General features: G+C 52.0%; 1 protein-coding gene and 1 pseudogene across 2 annotated transcripts in view; one reads left to right on the top strand and one right to left on the bottom strand.

Annotated features, from left to right (window-relative positions):
* Positions 1–15,377, top strand: part of SLC45A4 (solute carrier family 45 member 4) — a 73,444-nt gene that overhangs the window by 21,394 nt on the left and 36,673 nt on the right. The gene's annotated exons all lie outside the window — the stretch shown is intronic.
* Positions 4,822–10,952, bottom strand: LOC132507986 (small ribosomal subunit protein eS1-like; annotated as a pseudogene).

Genomic DNA, 15,377 nt, shown 5'->3' with positions numbered 1-15,377 from the left:
ACCTGTCAGGGGCCCAGGAAGGGAAGCAGGGGCGCGGGGCCCGGGTCCCAGGGCACGGTGGCTTTTGCTCCCGTCCGGTTACTGCTGTTCCTTCTTTTTTTCTTTGTAAACCTGCTTCTTTGGCAGCTTTCACTTCTCATGTAGGCTAGTCCCAAGCTAATATTTATCCTGCGAAGTATCTTAAAAATGCTGGAGGGCGAGTTATTTTCTGAGAGCTTTATCAATCTTTGAAAGAGAGTCATTGTTACATTGATAAACTGAGGCACTGCCTACAATGGCCAGATTGTGTTTGAACTTGCAACCTTTAACGCAACAGTTAGTTTTTGTTAACAGATGGAATAGTGTTGGCTCTTCTTGTAAAGAGGTCTTTATCCTTGTGTTTTTTGTTTGTTACTGGGGTGCACTGGGAGAGGGGAGACCTGGCACAGGGGAGCTGGTTTTGTAATACATTCGGGTGTTACTCATTTTATGATTGGCAGGCTTTTTAGGAATGTGGACTTTTGTACTCGGAGCCCTCACTTTTTATGAATTGTCCCTTTAAAAGTGGAGGTGCCTCCTTCCAATGGGAATACTGGCCTCGCCATGCAGTCTTCAAAGACCTGACAGCGCGCAGGGAAGGAAGAGTGATATAAATAACAAGAATGTGCAGTAGGCGGTATTATTTGTGAGTGGTCACCAGGTTTCAGGTCTAAAGGAAAGCACACTGAGAGTGAACTTAAATAAAGAGCTTTCCTGAGGGTGTTATTTGTCAGTAAAAGGAACCACTTCTGGGTCTTCTCCAGAGCCCGTTTCCCCTACCTGGCAGCCCCGCTCGACTCTGGACTGGGTGGACTGGAGGCGGGGTGCTTCCTGGGGACAGGACGGTGCCAGGGGGCCCATGTCCACGCCCCCGCCCGGTGGTCCAGGAGCGAGTGTTGGGTGCAGGCTCAAGCGAGCAGAGGTGAGTCCGGAAGTGGGTCCTGCAGCTTGGGCACAGGGACAGACGTGGGAACTCGAGCGTGGCTGGTGGGGGGGTGGGTGGATAAAGTCTGGAGACGGAGGTCCGGAAGGGAGTTTAAAACGTAGTTACTGGGGGCTGGGAGCCCGGTGAGGGCGCGGGGCCGGGCCGGTGTGGGCAGAGGGGACTCAGGTGGGCTGCCCTGGGGACCAGAGGTGGGGGCATGTGAGGTGCCGCCCGTGGTGCCCTGCCCTGCGGAGGTCTCAGTCAGCACCGAGCACTTCCTCCTGGTCAGGCGACTCGCTGTTCCTCTTTTGTCTCTTGTCGTTCTGTGTGCCTCTGTCCCTCCCTCCTGACTCACCCCCTGAGCTGCACACGGAGCTGCCATGGCCTGAGGGGGGTCGGGAGGCAGTGTGTGTCCTGGGTCTTCCTGCTGCCTCCCCGCGGTCACACGGGTTCATCCCTGCCCATGCCCCAGCGTCCCTGTGGGTTCAGCATCCACGTTTAAACCACTGATGGTTGGCCGAATTGTTTGGGGGATGCACGGAGCTTCTACAGGGGAAAATGTGATTTCTTGCTCACATAACTCTCCAGGTCGTCTTCTAGGTGTCTCTCAAGCACTATACATCTCCTGAACTTTTTCTTCTCCCCCAGTGGAAACTCTGTACCTCTTAAATCAACCAATCTACCTATCTATCTATTTATTTACCTATGGAGGGATTCCAGCTTTTCATTTTTCCCCTTTTACACAAAACAAAGTAGAAGAGATAAAGTAGGATTAAAACTGCAAAAGTAGTTAATTGGTAGAACACATATACACAGAAAAAATCCGGATAGGAAGACAAGCTTATTTACAATGAGGAAGCACGTGCCTTGCGTTTATGTTTAATACATCTGGAAAGTCATCGTAAGCAGTAAGGTCCTGTGGTTAGTGCTGTGTGTTCTTAAATTTAACTCCTGTTTCTAGAGGTTGAAACACAGGTTCTGGTATGAGGATGCTCTGCTGGGCTGACCTGAGGGTGTGTGTGTGTGTGTGTGTGTGTGTGTGTGTGTGTGTGTGTGTGTGTGTGTGTGTGTGTGTGTGTGTGTGTGTGTGTGTGTGTGTGTGTGTGTGTGTGTGTGTGTGTGTGTGTGTGTGTGTGTGTGTGTGTGTGTGTGTGTGTGTGTGTGTGTGTGTGTGTGTGTGTGTGTGAGTCCAGGGTGCAGCGTAACTGATTCGTGGATGGGAAGTGAGTGCTGTGTTTAAAAAGCGGTGACTTAAGAGCATTATCTTTCGTTTTCAGTAGAGGTAAAATCTACTCTGTTTTGATCCCTCTCGTCTCACAGGCACATGCAGTGACTGTAATACACGTTCAGGTCATGCTGTCATGTGGCGTTTACATAACTAGATACAGTATGTTTATGTATTTGAGGATTCCATTGTGCCCAGGGAGGCTCGATTTTAACTATTTCCCCAGGTTTTAAATACTCTTGTGCTTCCCTCTCATAAACTTTTTTTTTTTTTTTTTTTTTTGCGGTACGCGGGCCTCTCACTGCTGCGGCCTCTCCCGTTGCGGAGCACAGGCTCCGGACGCGCAGGCCCAGCGGCCATGGCTCACGGGCCCAGCTGCTCCACGGCATGTGGGATCTTTCCGGACCGGGGCACGAGCCCGTGTCCCCTGCGTCGGCAGGCGGACTCTCAACCACTGCGCCACCGGGGTAGCCCCCCTCATGAACTTGTGTCCAGCTTAGTGGAAAGGTATCACTCTTTGGGCACTATCGGTGGTCATTCTTTGTACTTACGGTCTTACCCGTGGCTTCCTGACCATGTTTGCATCCCAGTCGCCACTGGATTGTGCGAGCATCAGGCACCCAGGTGGGGGGCCTGGTGGAGCTTGCTCGTCCCCCGGACGGTAGAAGGCAGCACTTGTAGCCACATTTGGCAGCCCCTGTGTCGATTTGCACTGTGCGGTGTGGGGTATCGTTTTGCAGAAGGCAGCATATGTACTTCTGGCCCTGATTGTGTTAGGTGTGCTTGGAACCATCTAGCCCTCGCACCGGTGCTGGCGCTCACCTGGATGGCAGGTGCCTGGGAATTCTGGGCCTCCTTTCGGGCTCAGACTCTACTTCCCGCTGCTGTGTTCTTTTCTGTTTTTTTAAAAATAAATTTATTTATTCATTTGTTTATTCTTGGCTGCATTGGGTCTTCTTTGCTGTGCGCGGGCTTTCTCTAGTTGCGGCGAGTGGGGGCTACTCTTTGTTGTGGTGCGTGGGCTTCTCTTTGCGGTGGCTTCTCTTGTTGTGGAGCACGGGCTCTAGGCATGCGGTCTTCAGTAGTTGGAGCACGCGGGCTCAGGAGTTGTGGCACACAGGCTCAGGAGTTGTGGTGCGAGGGCTCTAGAGTGCAGGCTCAGTCCTGTGGTGCGCGGGCTTGGTTGTTCCACAGCATGTGGGATCTTCCTGGACCAGGGCTCGAACCCGTATCCCCTGCATTGGCAGGCGGGTTACTAACCACGGTGCCACCGGGGAAGCCCCCACTGCTGTGTGTTGGCTGTGTTCTCAGCTCCGGCAGGAGGCAGCCCCTAGATGGAGGGCAGTGCTTAGTCCTGGGGTGTCAGCACCCATGGTTAATGAATGAGAAAGAAAAGGGGCTTGTTGGTGTTTGCAGCCTTGGGCCTGGGGAGTCTGGTGCCCTCTGGGCTGCAGGCAGGGGAAGATGCTTTGTAACCCCTGGACAAGAAGTAGAGCTCCTCAATCCAAAGTGGACCTGTTTCAGACCTTGCTGCAGGGCTTTTCTGTCTTGCCAGCCACTCTTGGCCTGGAGAGAAAAGAGTTGACCCTGACTCCTTGCTGGTAGTCGAGGCTGACCATGAGTACCCCTGAGTGCAGTGCATTGTGGGCGAATCTGTGATGAACAAAGTAGGCGGTGGTGCAGCTCGGGGCGGGTGTCTGACGTCGGTCCAGTGGGGAGAGGGCTAAATAAAGCAGAGATAAATCTGAGCTCCAAGAGGGGCTATAGGTGTTAGCGAATGCAAAGCCCCGCGGTTGAGATTGGAAGCTGGAGTAGCCACCGAGTGAAGGGTCTGGCCAGGGACACAGGAGGGGGGAATAGCCTCCATGTACCAGAATGTTTGGGAGGGATCTGCTGTGTTCCTGGGTGCGGTTATAGAACAATCTTGAGTCACTTTATTGCTGGTGTCAGATTGGGGAAAGCTTCTGAGAGGCTTCTTGGTGATCAGTTTCGAGTCCGTACCAGCTTTCCGTGGACCTGCCAGCAGCTCAGTGAGTCCACAGGTGGCTTTTCAAACCTGCCACCCCTGCCCCTCCTCTCCCATCCAACCCTCTCAGGCTGCGTGGCGTTGCAAACCTCTCTCTGCACTGTCTAGGCCATCTGAGATTCATCTTCGTTGTAGAACACTCCTGAATATCATTCCACATATCAAGGTCTTATGTGATGTTTGGATGGGGCAACCGGAAAAATCTGTTACCTTTTTTTAAATTAAAAAATAATTTGGGGTTCTACAGAAGCAATAAGTGTAGATAGATAGAGAGATAAAATGATGAATCACTCAGAATACCTCTGCATCCATGCCTTAAAAAAAAAAACTTAACGGGACCATAATGTGTACTTGACTTATAACCTGCTTCTTCCCCCCCCCTCCGCCCCCCACAAGTAAGGTCTTTTATTTGTCACCATTGAAAGTCTGATTTTTTTTTTTTTGCGGTACGCTGGCGTCTCTCCCATTGCGGAGCACAGGCTCCAGACGCGCAGGCTCAGCGGCCATGGCTCATGGGCCCAGCTGTTCCACGGCACGTGGGATCTTCCCAGACCTGGGCACGAACCCGTGTCTACCGCATCGTCAGGCGGACTCTCAACCACTGCACCACCAGAGAAGCCCAAAAGTCTGATTTTTAAACAGATTCTTGGACTGGTGGCTCATATCCAACAGCTCGTTCAACTTTAGCACCTGTCTCATCCCCAGTAGCTTTTCCAGAACTACTACCTTCACCATGTAGCCCCATGAGTTTTCCCAATTCAAACTTGGGCTTCTTTAGATTTTTACTTTCCTAACAAAGACTTGATGGAGTGGATAAATAGATTGGCAGGCCTTTTTCTATGTCTTTTTCAATGCTGTCTGGAATCAGTTTATCGACCACCTCTTTCAAGTCATTTGTCTGCACCTCTCGGGTCACGATTTCCATCATCATCTTGCGGATCTGGTGGACCTGCTGGTGCCGGGCATAAGAGGTCTTCTGAATCTGATTGTTGCTTTTTTTAGTAAAACCCACACAGAATAGACGAAGCAAATAACCATCGGTAGTCTTGACATCAACATGAGGTTCAATCATGGTCCGCCATTTTTTGACCGTGGAGCACGTTTTGTTACGGGTAAGATAGTAAGATCCATGCCCTGGGAATTAGTCAGGGAGTTTTTGCCCTGAACATCCTCAGTAATAAGCTTGATTTTCTAAATGCAACTTCATCATTCTGCAGATCAGCAAGGCTCACTGCAAGCACACGACCCTTGAGGCCATCAGATGTGATTTTGGTTCCGTGAGTTCTCGTGACTCGTGTTTTCCCAGTATTTCTTATATTGAACATAGCTGGTGCTTTCACATCACACTAATCTTTCTCAGAAAATGGGCCAGCCGCTGTCTTCTCGGCTCCCTCTTGACCGCCTTTCGTGAGGCGCTTGTTCTTTCTGACTGCCGTGGTGCTTGCTGCTCCGAGAGCCAAAAGGGCTATAATCTGCTTTTTTCTACCTAATTTTCAGCACGTTTCCATGTCAACAGGTAATCCCACAATGTGGATTTTGTGTCAGGATCTGCCTTACTTTATGTGACCAGGTCTTTTTTGGACACTTGCAGGTTTCTCGGTGGTGTAATCAGCATCCCTGTACAGGGCTTTGCTTTCCAGAGAGTTCCAAAGAGCAGAATTGCAGGATCAAAGGGCGTTTACATCTTAAGGCTTTTTATACATACTGAAAGCACTGCAGTTTTTTTTTAAAGAAGACCTTGGGAGTAGGAGTTTATTAATTAATTAATTTATTTTTGACTGTGTTGGGTCTTCGTTTCTGTGCGAGGGCTTTCTCTAGTTGTGGCGAACGGGGGCCACTCTTCATCGCGGTGCGCGGGCCTCTCACTGTCGCGGCCTCTCTTGTTGCGGAGCACAGGCTCCAGACGCGCAGGCTCAGTAGTTGTGGCTCACGGGCCCAGCCGCTCCGCGGCATGTGGGATCCTCCTGGACCGGGGCACGAACCCGTGTCCCCTGCATCGGCAGGCGGACTCTCAACCACTGCACCACCAGGGAAGCCCCAGAAGTCATTTTTGATGGAGCCAGGACTGTCATGATTAATTGCACAGGTGATAGTACTGCTTACTTTGAGCACTTCAGCTTCCGGGGTCCCAGGAAAGCACTGGTTCTGAATAGCTGACCTTTCCAGGCAGCAGGGGGATTCAGGTACCAAACTGGGTTTCTTCCTCACAGAACATCGGGGGCCTCGCAGGTGAAGGGGTTACCCCTCTCTGTAGAGGGGAGGACCGATTCCGTGAGCTTGCAGTCTGATTGGCACCATTCGGGAAGCTCCCTCCTGCCCCTCCCCCTTCGTGGCAGCTGTCCTGTGCGCTCCAGCCGGTCCCCTGAGCTGGGCCGAGGAAGCCACTGCCTTGCCTTCCCCTGTCCCCTGCCTGCAGTGGGCCTGAGGCCCAGCACAGGGGCTCCCCGATGGGGAATGTCCTTGGACCGCGCCTCCCTCTGGGTAAAACCGACTGTAGGTAACCATGAGTTGGTGGGAGGGGTTTTGAAGGGTGTAGAGACTTCACGAGGTCTGCAGTGTGGCTTTAGACCACGTCCTTGGTAGCTCAGCAGTGCCAGTCTGTCCTGTAAATGGTGCAGGCATGGCTCATCCCCTCTGTGGAGTCCTGACCTTCAGCCACATTCAGGTGTGCAAGGGTCGGGGCGGTGACTGCAGAATGGTGGGGGTGGTGGTGTTGTTTTAATTTATTTTATTTTTATTTATCTTTGGCTGCATTGGGTCTTTGTTGCTGTGCACAGGCTTTCTCTAGTTGCGACGAGGTGGGGCTATTCTTCATTGCGGTGTGCGGGCTTCTCATTGCAGTGGCTTCTCGTTGCGGAGCATGGGCTCTAGGCGCATGGACTTCAGTAATTGTGGCACGCGGTCTCAGTAGTTGTGGCTCGCGGGCTCTAGAGCTCAGGCTCGGTAGTTGTGGCGCATGGGCTTAGTTGCTCTGCGGCATGTGGGATCTTCCCGGACCAGGGCTTGAACCCGTGTCCCCTGCATTGGCAGGCGGATTCTTAACCACTGCACCACCAGGGAAGCCCCTGTTGTTTGTTTTTATGGTCTCAGAGAGTAAGAATGAATTTAACCCCAAACTAAAGCTGTGTATGTTCCCTTCATTCACCAAAATGTTACCTTTCCAAAAAAAACTAGTTTTGATTTTAACATTCCTCAAATATATTTCGTACTTCCTCTTTTGAAAAACATTGACATTTTGTGTTTACCTGACACATGGACCGTAATTCACATAATCCCATATTGTTAGACAGTTGAGTTGTCTCCAGTTCTCCTCTTGTAGCACCGCGTCCTTTTTTGCCTTAGGTACACGGAGAGTCTGGAAACTGCTTTGATTTGATATCCCACGTAAGTACCATCAGAAGGGTTCATTACATCTCGGCAGTCTTTAGCGGTATCCCTTAATTCTACCCGTCTTTGAGGTCTATTCTTTTTCCTTTTCGTTTTGGCCGTGCTGTGAGGCTTGTGGGATCTTAGTTCCCCGAGCAGGGATTGAACCCGGGCCCACGGCCGTGAAAGTGCTGAGTCCTAACCACTGGACTGCCAGGGAATTCCTTGTTTTTGATTATATGTATGTAACGTGAGGAATCTTTCTTTTCATTTTTTAAAAGTACCATTTGGTTGTCAGGAGTAGGCAGCTTGCCTGTCTCTTCCATATCGTGGATGACAGAACCTGCGTTTATTGGTACCTGGCCCTGCGCCTTAGATGAAGTAATGCGAAGTTTGGCATTTTAGGTGGAGCCTGGAGCTCAGTTTTCCTAGGCTAGCTGGGCTTCCAGGAAACGCCCAGTTGAAAAGCATGCTGCTGTTTCCATGGTAGCCAAAGCTTCACTCTGACCCCAGCAGCTTAAACTAGCAAATTGATGCTAGAAGCATTCAGAAGAAGGGGAAGGAAAAAAAAACCTCTGGCAGCTTTTTAATTAGAAAACAAAAACCCTCCTACTCACCTGATTGTGCAAATGAAGGAAAACCATGTAAAGGTCAGAGGTGAAAAGTTAGGTGAGCGGGTCTTTCTGTGTTTTCCTAAGAAGGTAACTGTTGCAGAGAATGTTTCCTTTGGGGACAAAGCAGTGTGTCCTTGTTTCAGTGCAATTTCCTCCCACATGAGCATTCTGGGTGTCGGATGCTAGGCCTCGCTTTCCTTCGCGTGCCGGGAACAGTTTGCTTTAGTGGAAGGTGAGGACGGATGTTCTGTTCGGGAGCGTGCTGGAGTTCCATCCTCATGCCGTGCCCTCTCGATTTTAGGAAGCAGGATAGATAGTATGTGCTTTGATAGGGTCCAATATTAAACGCGTCTTCTGTCATGTAAGCTGTCACTAGAGTTTGCCGAGTTTGCTTCCACGTGCTTTTCTGCTTATTTTAACCTGACACTGCTTTTAGATGGTCCGGAGCGGCAGCCGCCCTGTCCCCGGGGCAGAAGGGCAGGGGCAGCACGGAGTCCTGTATGGTGCTCTCTGTGCTGGCGGGGGGCGGGCAGGGGGCTCCCACACACCTGGCATCGGAGCTGACCGGGGCTCCCCCGAGGTCCTCCGGTGGAGGAGAGCCGAGCCTTCCTTGCTCCTTCTGGACTGGAGTCAGGAAGGGGGGCGCTGGCTCCCTGGTGCTTGTCATGAGCTCCACGCCACTCACCCCCTCGTCCTGCTGTAGGTTCCTTTCCTAAGAGATGATGCAGTCCTCCATGTCTGGGCAGGGCTGCAACCGTGCGGGACCTGCAGCTGTGCCCTGTCCCTGGAGGTCCTAGGAATTCTTGGTAGGAGTTCGTGGCTCTGTTGGCAATTCTGATGTTCCCTTTTTGGATGAAAAGGGGGCTTCTGGAGTTGGGTGTGCTGTCAGAGAAAACCCAAGGCCCTGGGAGTGGAGAGAGCCAAGCTGCCTGGCGTCCTTTCCATCAGCGCCCTGCCCTTGGCCGGTTGCTTCGCAACTGGAGGGTCATTGTTCTCAGGGGCCTCTCGGTACCCTTCCAGGAGGGCTCTGCCCCTGGTGCGCTTCACCGCTGTGGGTGCACAGCTGGCCCAGTTCAGCCAGCGTGCTGGGCGCACACGGATGGGCTCGGGCGTGCCTGCCAGACCCTCTGCAGGGAGCACCGTGGGCCGAGGCTCTTCCCCTCTGGTTTAGATGTGACCGCACTTGTCCTTTAGGTCCATCTGAGCCCCTGCCTCCCATCCTGCTCTCTGGGGTCACAGATGTTGGCCGGGGTGGGGGAATCAGAGGTGGTCCTCCTGCCGTGCTGGGGACCAGGAAGCCCAGGGCTGGCGGAAGCCCTTTTGATGCCTACAGATTACCTCTGAGGAGGCAGGGCCAGCGCTGGCCTCCCAGCTGCTCGGGCACGAGTCTGCTTAGACGTGTTAGATGTGTTGGCTCCACACAGGGCACCGGGAACCCCGACAGGCAGGACGGCGAGGGTTTGGGGTGCGCCACATGTAAACCCCAACAGTGAGAGCCACTGCTCTTGCCTCATTGAAGACAGTGGTTCCTGAAGAATCCCACATAGGCGTGACGTTGTGAGATGCTGTGCGCTACCTGGGGTGGGTGGGGGTGACTTAGCAAGTAGTTCTGCGGCAGAGCGCGTGCTCTGAAAGCTACGCACAGTGCAGTGTACCAGTTTAAAGGCGCGTAAAGAACGGTCTCTGCTGCTCCTTGGCACTGACACGTTGGCTTCTGCTTCCTATTCAAGAGAGCAGTGGATTTTCCTCGAGCTCTGCGATTATCCTGCTCTCGCCTCTAAAGGGGGAGGGATTTCTAAAAGTTAGTTTTTCTTTTTTGAACAGAGTAATCCTGCTTAGCCTGGTCCTCTGCCTTCTGTGCTTGCGAATTCATTATTATAGAGCCATCCGGGTGCCTGTGCCCACCCAGAGTGACCCAGGCTGCTCCTCGGTTGGCCCGTGGATGGGCGGCCCAGGCGCACTTACCTCCTGCAGGGAGCGCCTTCTCCCTTCCCCGGGGTGCCAGGGTGGGAGAAAGGTTGGGATGCTGGTGTTGGGTGCCCCCCGGGTCTGATGGCTCCTGAAGGCAAAGAGAGGGCCCAGGCCACCTCCAAGGGTGCCGCGCTGCCAGGACCTTGACAGCCGGGACTGTCTGTCCTGCAGACACACAAGAGGGGCTGAGTCCACGGCTCTGAGAGCTCACAGTGGGTGTGGCGTGTGCCGAGAGCCGCCTTGCAGGGTGCCCTCTGGTTGAAGAGACCGGGCACTGTCTGGGGAGGGATCAGGGTGCAGGGCTGGGCTGTGTAGTCAACAGAAGAGAAGCCCAGGAGAAGCGAGCTGGATGCCTGCAGTGCCCAGGCCTGGGCTGTCTCTGCTCATTGCGGGCTACTCATCCCTTGGGAGGCACTTTAATTAGACTGACTTGTTACGGTGTAGCAGTAGTTTCATCCCCTGGCGCCCTGGGGCCCCTTTCCAGATTTCTTTCCATTCAGTCTCTTAATACTCCGAATATTTGACAGACACACATATGCACGCACAAGAACACACACAGTCACATCCCTCCTCGTCCCCCCCACCCCGACTTCACAGCAGACAGATGGAAAGGAGCACAAGTCAAAAGGGGCGTCAGGTCTGGCGGGCGTCACGTTCGGTTTCTGAAGTGTCCTTGACTAGGTCTCGTGACACAGAACGCTCAAAGGCTGGGTTATGAAGAGGTAAGTCGTAGATCAGCTTTTGGTCATTTCTATCTAGAGGGGCAGTGCGCTGGCCGGCCGGGACCCTCGAGAGCGAAGGGGGCATGGCCGCCGGTGCGCCTGCAGCCAGTGGCTCACACTTGGAGCGAGTTGGCCTACGGGTTCTTGGGCCCTTCGGCAGAGTTCTGTCTCGGTGGGCCCAGGTGGAACCCAGGGATCTACTTGTTTCAGACAGATTCAGTGTCTCAGTCCATTTGGCTACCGTAACAGAATACCGTAGACGGGGGAAGTCTGTCTTGGGGGGCCTGCTTCCTGGTTCATAGATGTCTCTGGGGTCTCATAAGAGCACTGATCTCATTCACGGGGCTCTGCCCTCATAACCCGGTCACCTCCTGGAGGCCCCGCCTCCTAAGCCATCACCTTGGAGGGTAGGGTTTCAACGTGCGTATCTGAGGGGGACACAGACGTTCAGGCCAGAGCACACACTAATCCACATGGATGTTGGGCTGTGTGTTAAACATGTCTAGTTTAAGTCTATGTTAATTTTATAATTCTTTAGCCCAAATACGCTAGACTAGAGGCACACTTGAGTGAGTGATCACAGGAAAGTGACACACATAATACCTGAGGCAGGTCAGTTCGCAACTGGATAGTTTCAGGTGTGAGAAAGGGTCCCCAAGTCATGGCACGACCACCTCTTCATGCCTTTCTGGTCAGATGTTTTTGACTGTGTCTTCTGTTTTTCTAATGTAAGGACACAACATTTAAAAAAAATAAACTTTATTTTTTAGAACAGTTTTAGGTCCACAGCAAAATTTAGCATAAAGCAGAGAGTTCCTCCTGTAAACCCCCATCCTCAGACACACACAGCCTCCCCCATTACCAGCTTCCCCCGCCAGCGTGGTGTGTTTGGTAAATGGTCGATCCTCCATCCACACGTCCTAATCCTCGAGAGCCCAGAGTTGACGTTGAGGTCGCTCTTGGTGGTACGTTCCTGGGTTTGGGCACACGTGCAGTGCCGTGTATCTGCCATTAGATAGTGGTGGTTTCACTGCCCTAAACATCTGTGCTCATTCTTTCCACCCTCATGCCACACACACGGCGGGTGGCAACCACTGGTCCTTTCACTGTTTCCGTAGTTTTGCCTTTTCCAGAATGTCATGTAGTCGGAATCCTCTAGCGTGTGGCTTTCTCAGGTTGGCTTCTGTCACTTAGTAATGTGCGTTTAAGGCTTCTCCATGGCTTTTCATGGTTTGATGGCTCATTTCTTTTTAGTGCTGGATACTGTTTCATTGATGTATTTATTGATTCACCTACTGCAGGACATCTTGGTTGTTTCCAAGTTTTGGGCATTATGAATAAAGCTGCTGTAAACATCCATGTGCAGGTTTTTGTGTGGACCTAAGTTTTCAGCTCCTTCGGGCAAATACCAAGGAGCACGATGGCTGGATCGCATGGTAAGAGTGTGTTTAGTTTTGGAAGAAGCTACCAAACTGTCTTCCAAAGTGGCTGCACCATGTTGCGTTCCCACCAGCAGTGAACGAGGGTTCCTGTTGCTCCACAGACTCACCAGCGTTCGGTGGTGTCAGCGCTCTGGACTTTGGCCATTCTAATAGGCGTAGAGTGGTATCTCATTGTTTTAATTTGCATTTCCCTGATGTCAGATGATATGCAGCATCTTTTCAGGTGCTTATCTGCCATCTCCGTGTCCCCTTTGGTGAGGTGTCTGTTCAGGTCTTTGGCCCATCCTTTTTTGTTTGTTTAAAATGTAAATTTATTTATTTATTTATTTTTGGCTGCGTTGTTGCTGCGTGTGGGCTTTCTCTAGTTGCAGCGAGCGGGGGCTTCTCATCATGGTGGCTTCTCGTTGCGGAGCACAGGCTCTAGGCATGCGGGTTTCAGTAGTTGTAGCACGTGGGCTCAGTAGTTGTGGCTCATGGGCTCTAGAGCGCAGGCTCAGTAGTTGTGGCACACGGGCTTAGTTGTCCCGCGGCATGTGGGATCTTAGTTCCCTGACCGGGGATCGAACCCACGTCCCCTGCCTTGGTAGGCAGATTCTTAACCACCGGACCACCAGGGAAGTCCCGAGAGGAAATAACTTTATAAACAAATTTACCAGAATGTTTTTTCTTTCTTATCAAGGGTACTTTGACCTTGCTTGATTTGATGTTATACCTTTTTAGCTCTTGGTCCAAAAGCTGGTCTTCTGTGTGGTATGCAGGTGTCGTTGGTCCGGTTTCCCCGGCTTCTGTGTCGACCTAGATTAGTGTTGTGTGCTGCAGAAAGTTAGGAAAGTCAGATGGGCTCAGCTGAGGCTAATAGTTGGCGATGTCTTATGAAGATACTAGCAGTTGTAGTGGATTTTCCGAGGGTAGAGATGCCTGCTTTATTAAATGGTGCGTGCACAAAGCCACCAGGCACCGCGCAGCCTGCGCCGCCCGTCTCCCGTGCCTGGAAGGCTGCACGCACGCCTGCACGTGCGGGCCCGTGAAGGGAACAAACATGCGTTAACCCCCCTTCGTCCATTTTCCAGCACGTGTGGGTCACTGACCTTCGTTACCGCATTCACACAGAGTATTGTGATTGTCATGTAGCCTCTTCACTGTAACTGAAGCTGGGATTGCCTGTCAAAAATTAGTCTGGGGACTTCCCTGGTGGCGCAGTGGTTGAGGGTCCGCCGCTGATGCAGGGGACACGCGTTCGTGCCCCGGTCCGGGAAGATCCCACATGCCACGGAGCGGCTGGGCCCGTGAGCCATGGCCGCTGAGCCTGCGCGTCCGGAGCCTGTGCTCCGCAACGGGAGAGGCCACAGCAGTGAGAGGCCCACGTACCGCAAAAAAAAAAAAAAAAAAAAAAAAATTATTCTGCAGTTAACTTTCTGATGACGTGACACAGCAAATGGTAGGAAGTCACGTGCTTTGGCACGAGTTACCCTTAAATTAGAAGCAGGACAGTAGGGGAAGTTGTTGATTGGAACAGTTGTAGTTTCACTTGTCTCAGTGCACCTGCGAATCATAACCAAATCGTTTTCAGTGACAGCCCGGCAGGCCCTGCGGCAGGCTCCAGGGTGAAACCTGTCTTCGGAGGTCGTCTGGTTTCTTTGAAGAGCAGACGCCGGAACAGGTCACAATGCAAACTTCTCCACACTTTTCAGCAGCTCGAGAGGAGGCCCTTAGGAACACGCAGCTGCCAGTGCTTTCGGGAAGCAGCAGCTAATCCTTGCATTGCTTCAGGCTGTTGTCATTTAGCTTGGGCATGTGTTTTTACATTAGGTGCTTCAGAAGAGAGCATTTTCATGGCTTTAGGTATTATATAGTTAACAACACCAGCCTTTGTATGAAATAGCTTCCTTAAAGAAAACAGTTTGCCTGCTGTAAGATTGCTTCACGGCACCATGTCATGAGCAGCGAATCTGGTTTTGTGTGTCCCTTCGGTCCCCTGGGCGTGGTGACACCCTGAGCGCAGGCGTCCTTACTCCACTCACGCCTTCCTTTTCTTCTTCTCAAAGCTGCCCTCCTTCCCTTTTCTGGCAGAGCAGAGCACTGATGTCCTCAGTGGGGCCATCTGTCTTGGGGCCCTCAAGGCAGAGTAAGGGTGGGAAGCTATAAAGGGAAGGCTTTCAGAGCCCAGGAAAGGTGCCTGCATGCCCCCTGGGTCCCTGTCCCACGCCCCGAGCAGGTGCTGTGCTTAGTTCAGACTGGGCCGGGGGTGGGGGTGGGGGGCGAGTCCAATTCTCCATTCAGGTAAGCGGGGGACTAGATGCATGTTGGTAATGGTTAGATTTGCTGTTAATTGGTTATAGTCTCCCTTTCCTCCATTTTCACTCAGTTAAAGAACTAGGTTATCAAATTAAAGTATAAAAATCGCTAGCATTCACTTGATGGGAAGGGACTCACATGGACTTTCCAGGGCATTGGAAATGTTCTGTGTCTCCACATAAACTAGTCAAAACTGATTGAATGGTACCTTTTCACCGAGTATAAATTATAACTGAGGAAATGAACAAGCACTCCTCCCCTTCACGTATGCAAACCGACCAGTTGGAAAATACAAAGGAAGAGAGAATCCCGTCTACAGTGGCCACAAAAAAGATAAAATAATTAGGAAGAAACTTAACAAGAAATGTGCAAAACTGTAGAAGGATCTTTTGACATCCTCCCGAAGGGCACTGGGGTGGACTGGGGTACATGGAGAAACTGCCCTAAGGATGGCAGTTCTCCCTCGGCTAGTTTATAAAATCAGTGGAATCTCACTGAAAATACCAACAGCCCCCCTCCGCCCCCCGAGCTAGTCAAGCTCTTAAAGGTCACACACTCATGAAGCTCTTGCAAATAAAAAGGCAGGAGTGAAAAGGAGAGCTCTGGGAAGAGAAGCTACAGAGGGAAGTGGCTCCCCAGACCTCAGGACCTGCTGGCGGCTCTGTCCTTGCATAGTGCCTTGCTGGGTGCGGGCAGACGGGCTCGCGGGACGGAGAGAACCGGGGATGAACCGAGACATATAGACCCAGTGCAGACGGAGTCAGTGTGAGATG

Source organism: Lagenorhynchus albirostris, chromosome 17 (assembly GCF_949774975.1).
Source record: "Lagenorhynchus albirostris chromosome 17, mLagAlb1.1, whole genome shotgun sequence".
In the NCBI taxonomy this organism is placed as follows: domain Eukaryota; kingdom Metazoa; phylum Chordata; class Mammalia; order Artiodactyla; family Delphinidae; genus Lagenorhynchus; species Lagenorhynchus albirostris.
This window is presented reverse-complemented; position numbering and strand designations above follow the sequence as displayed.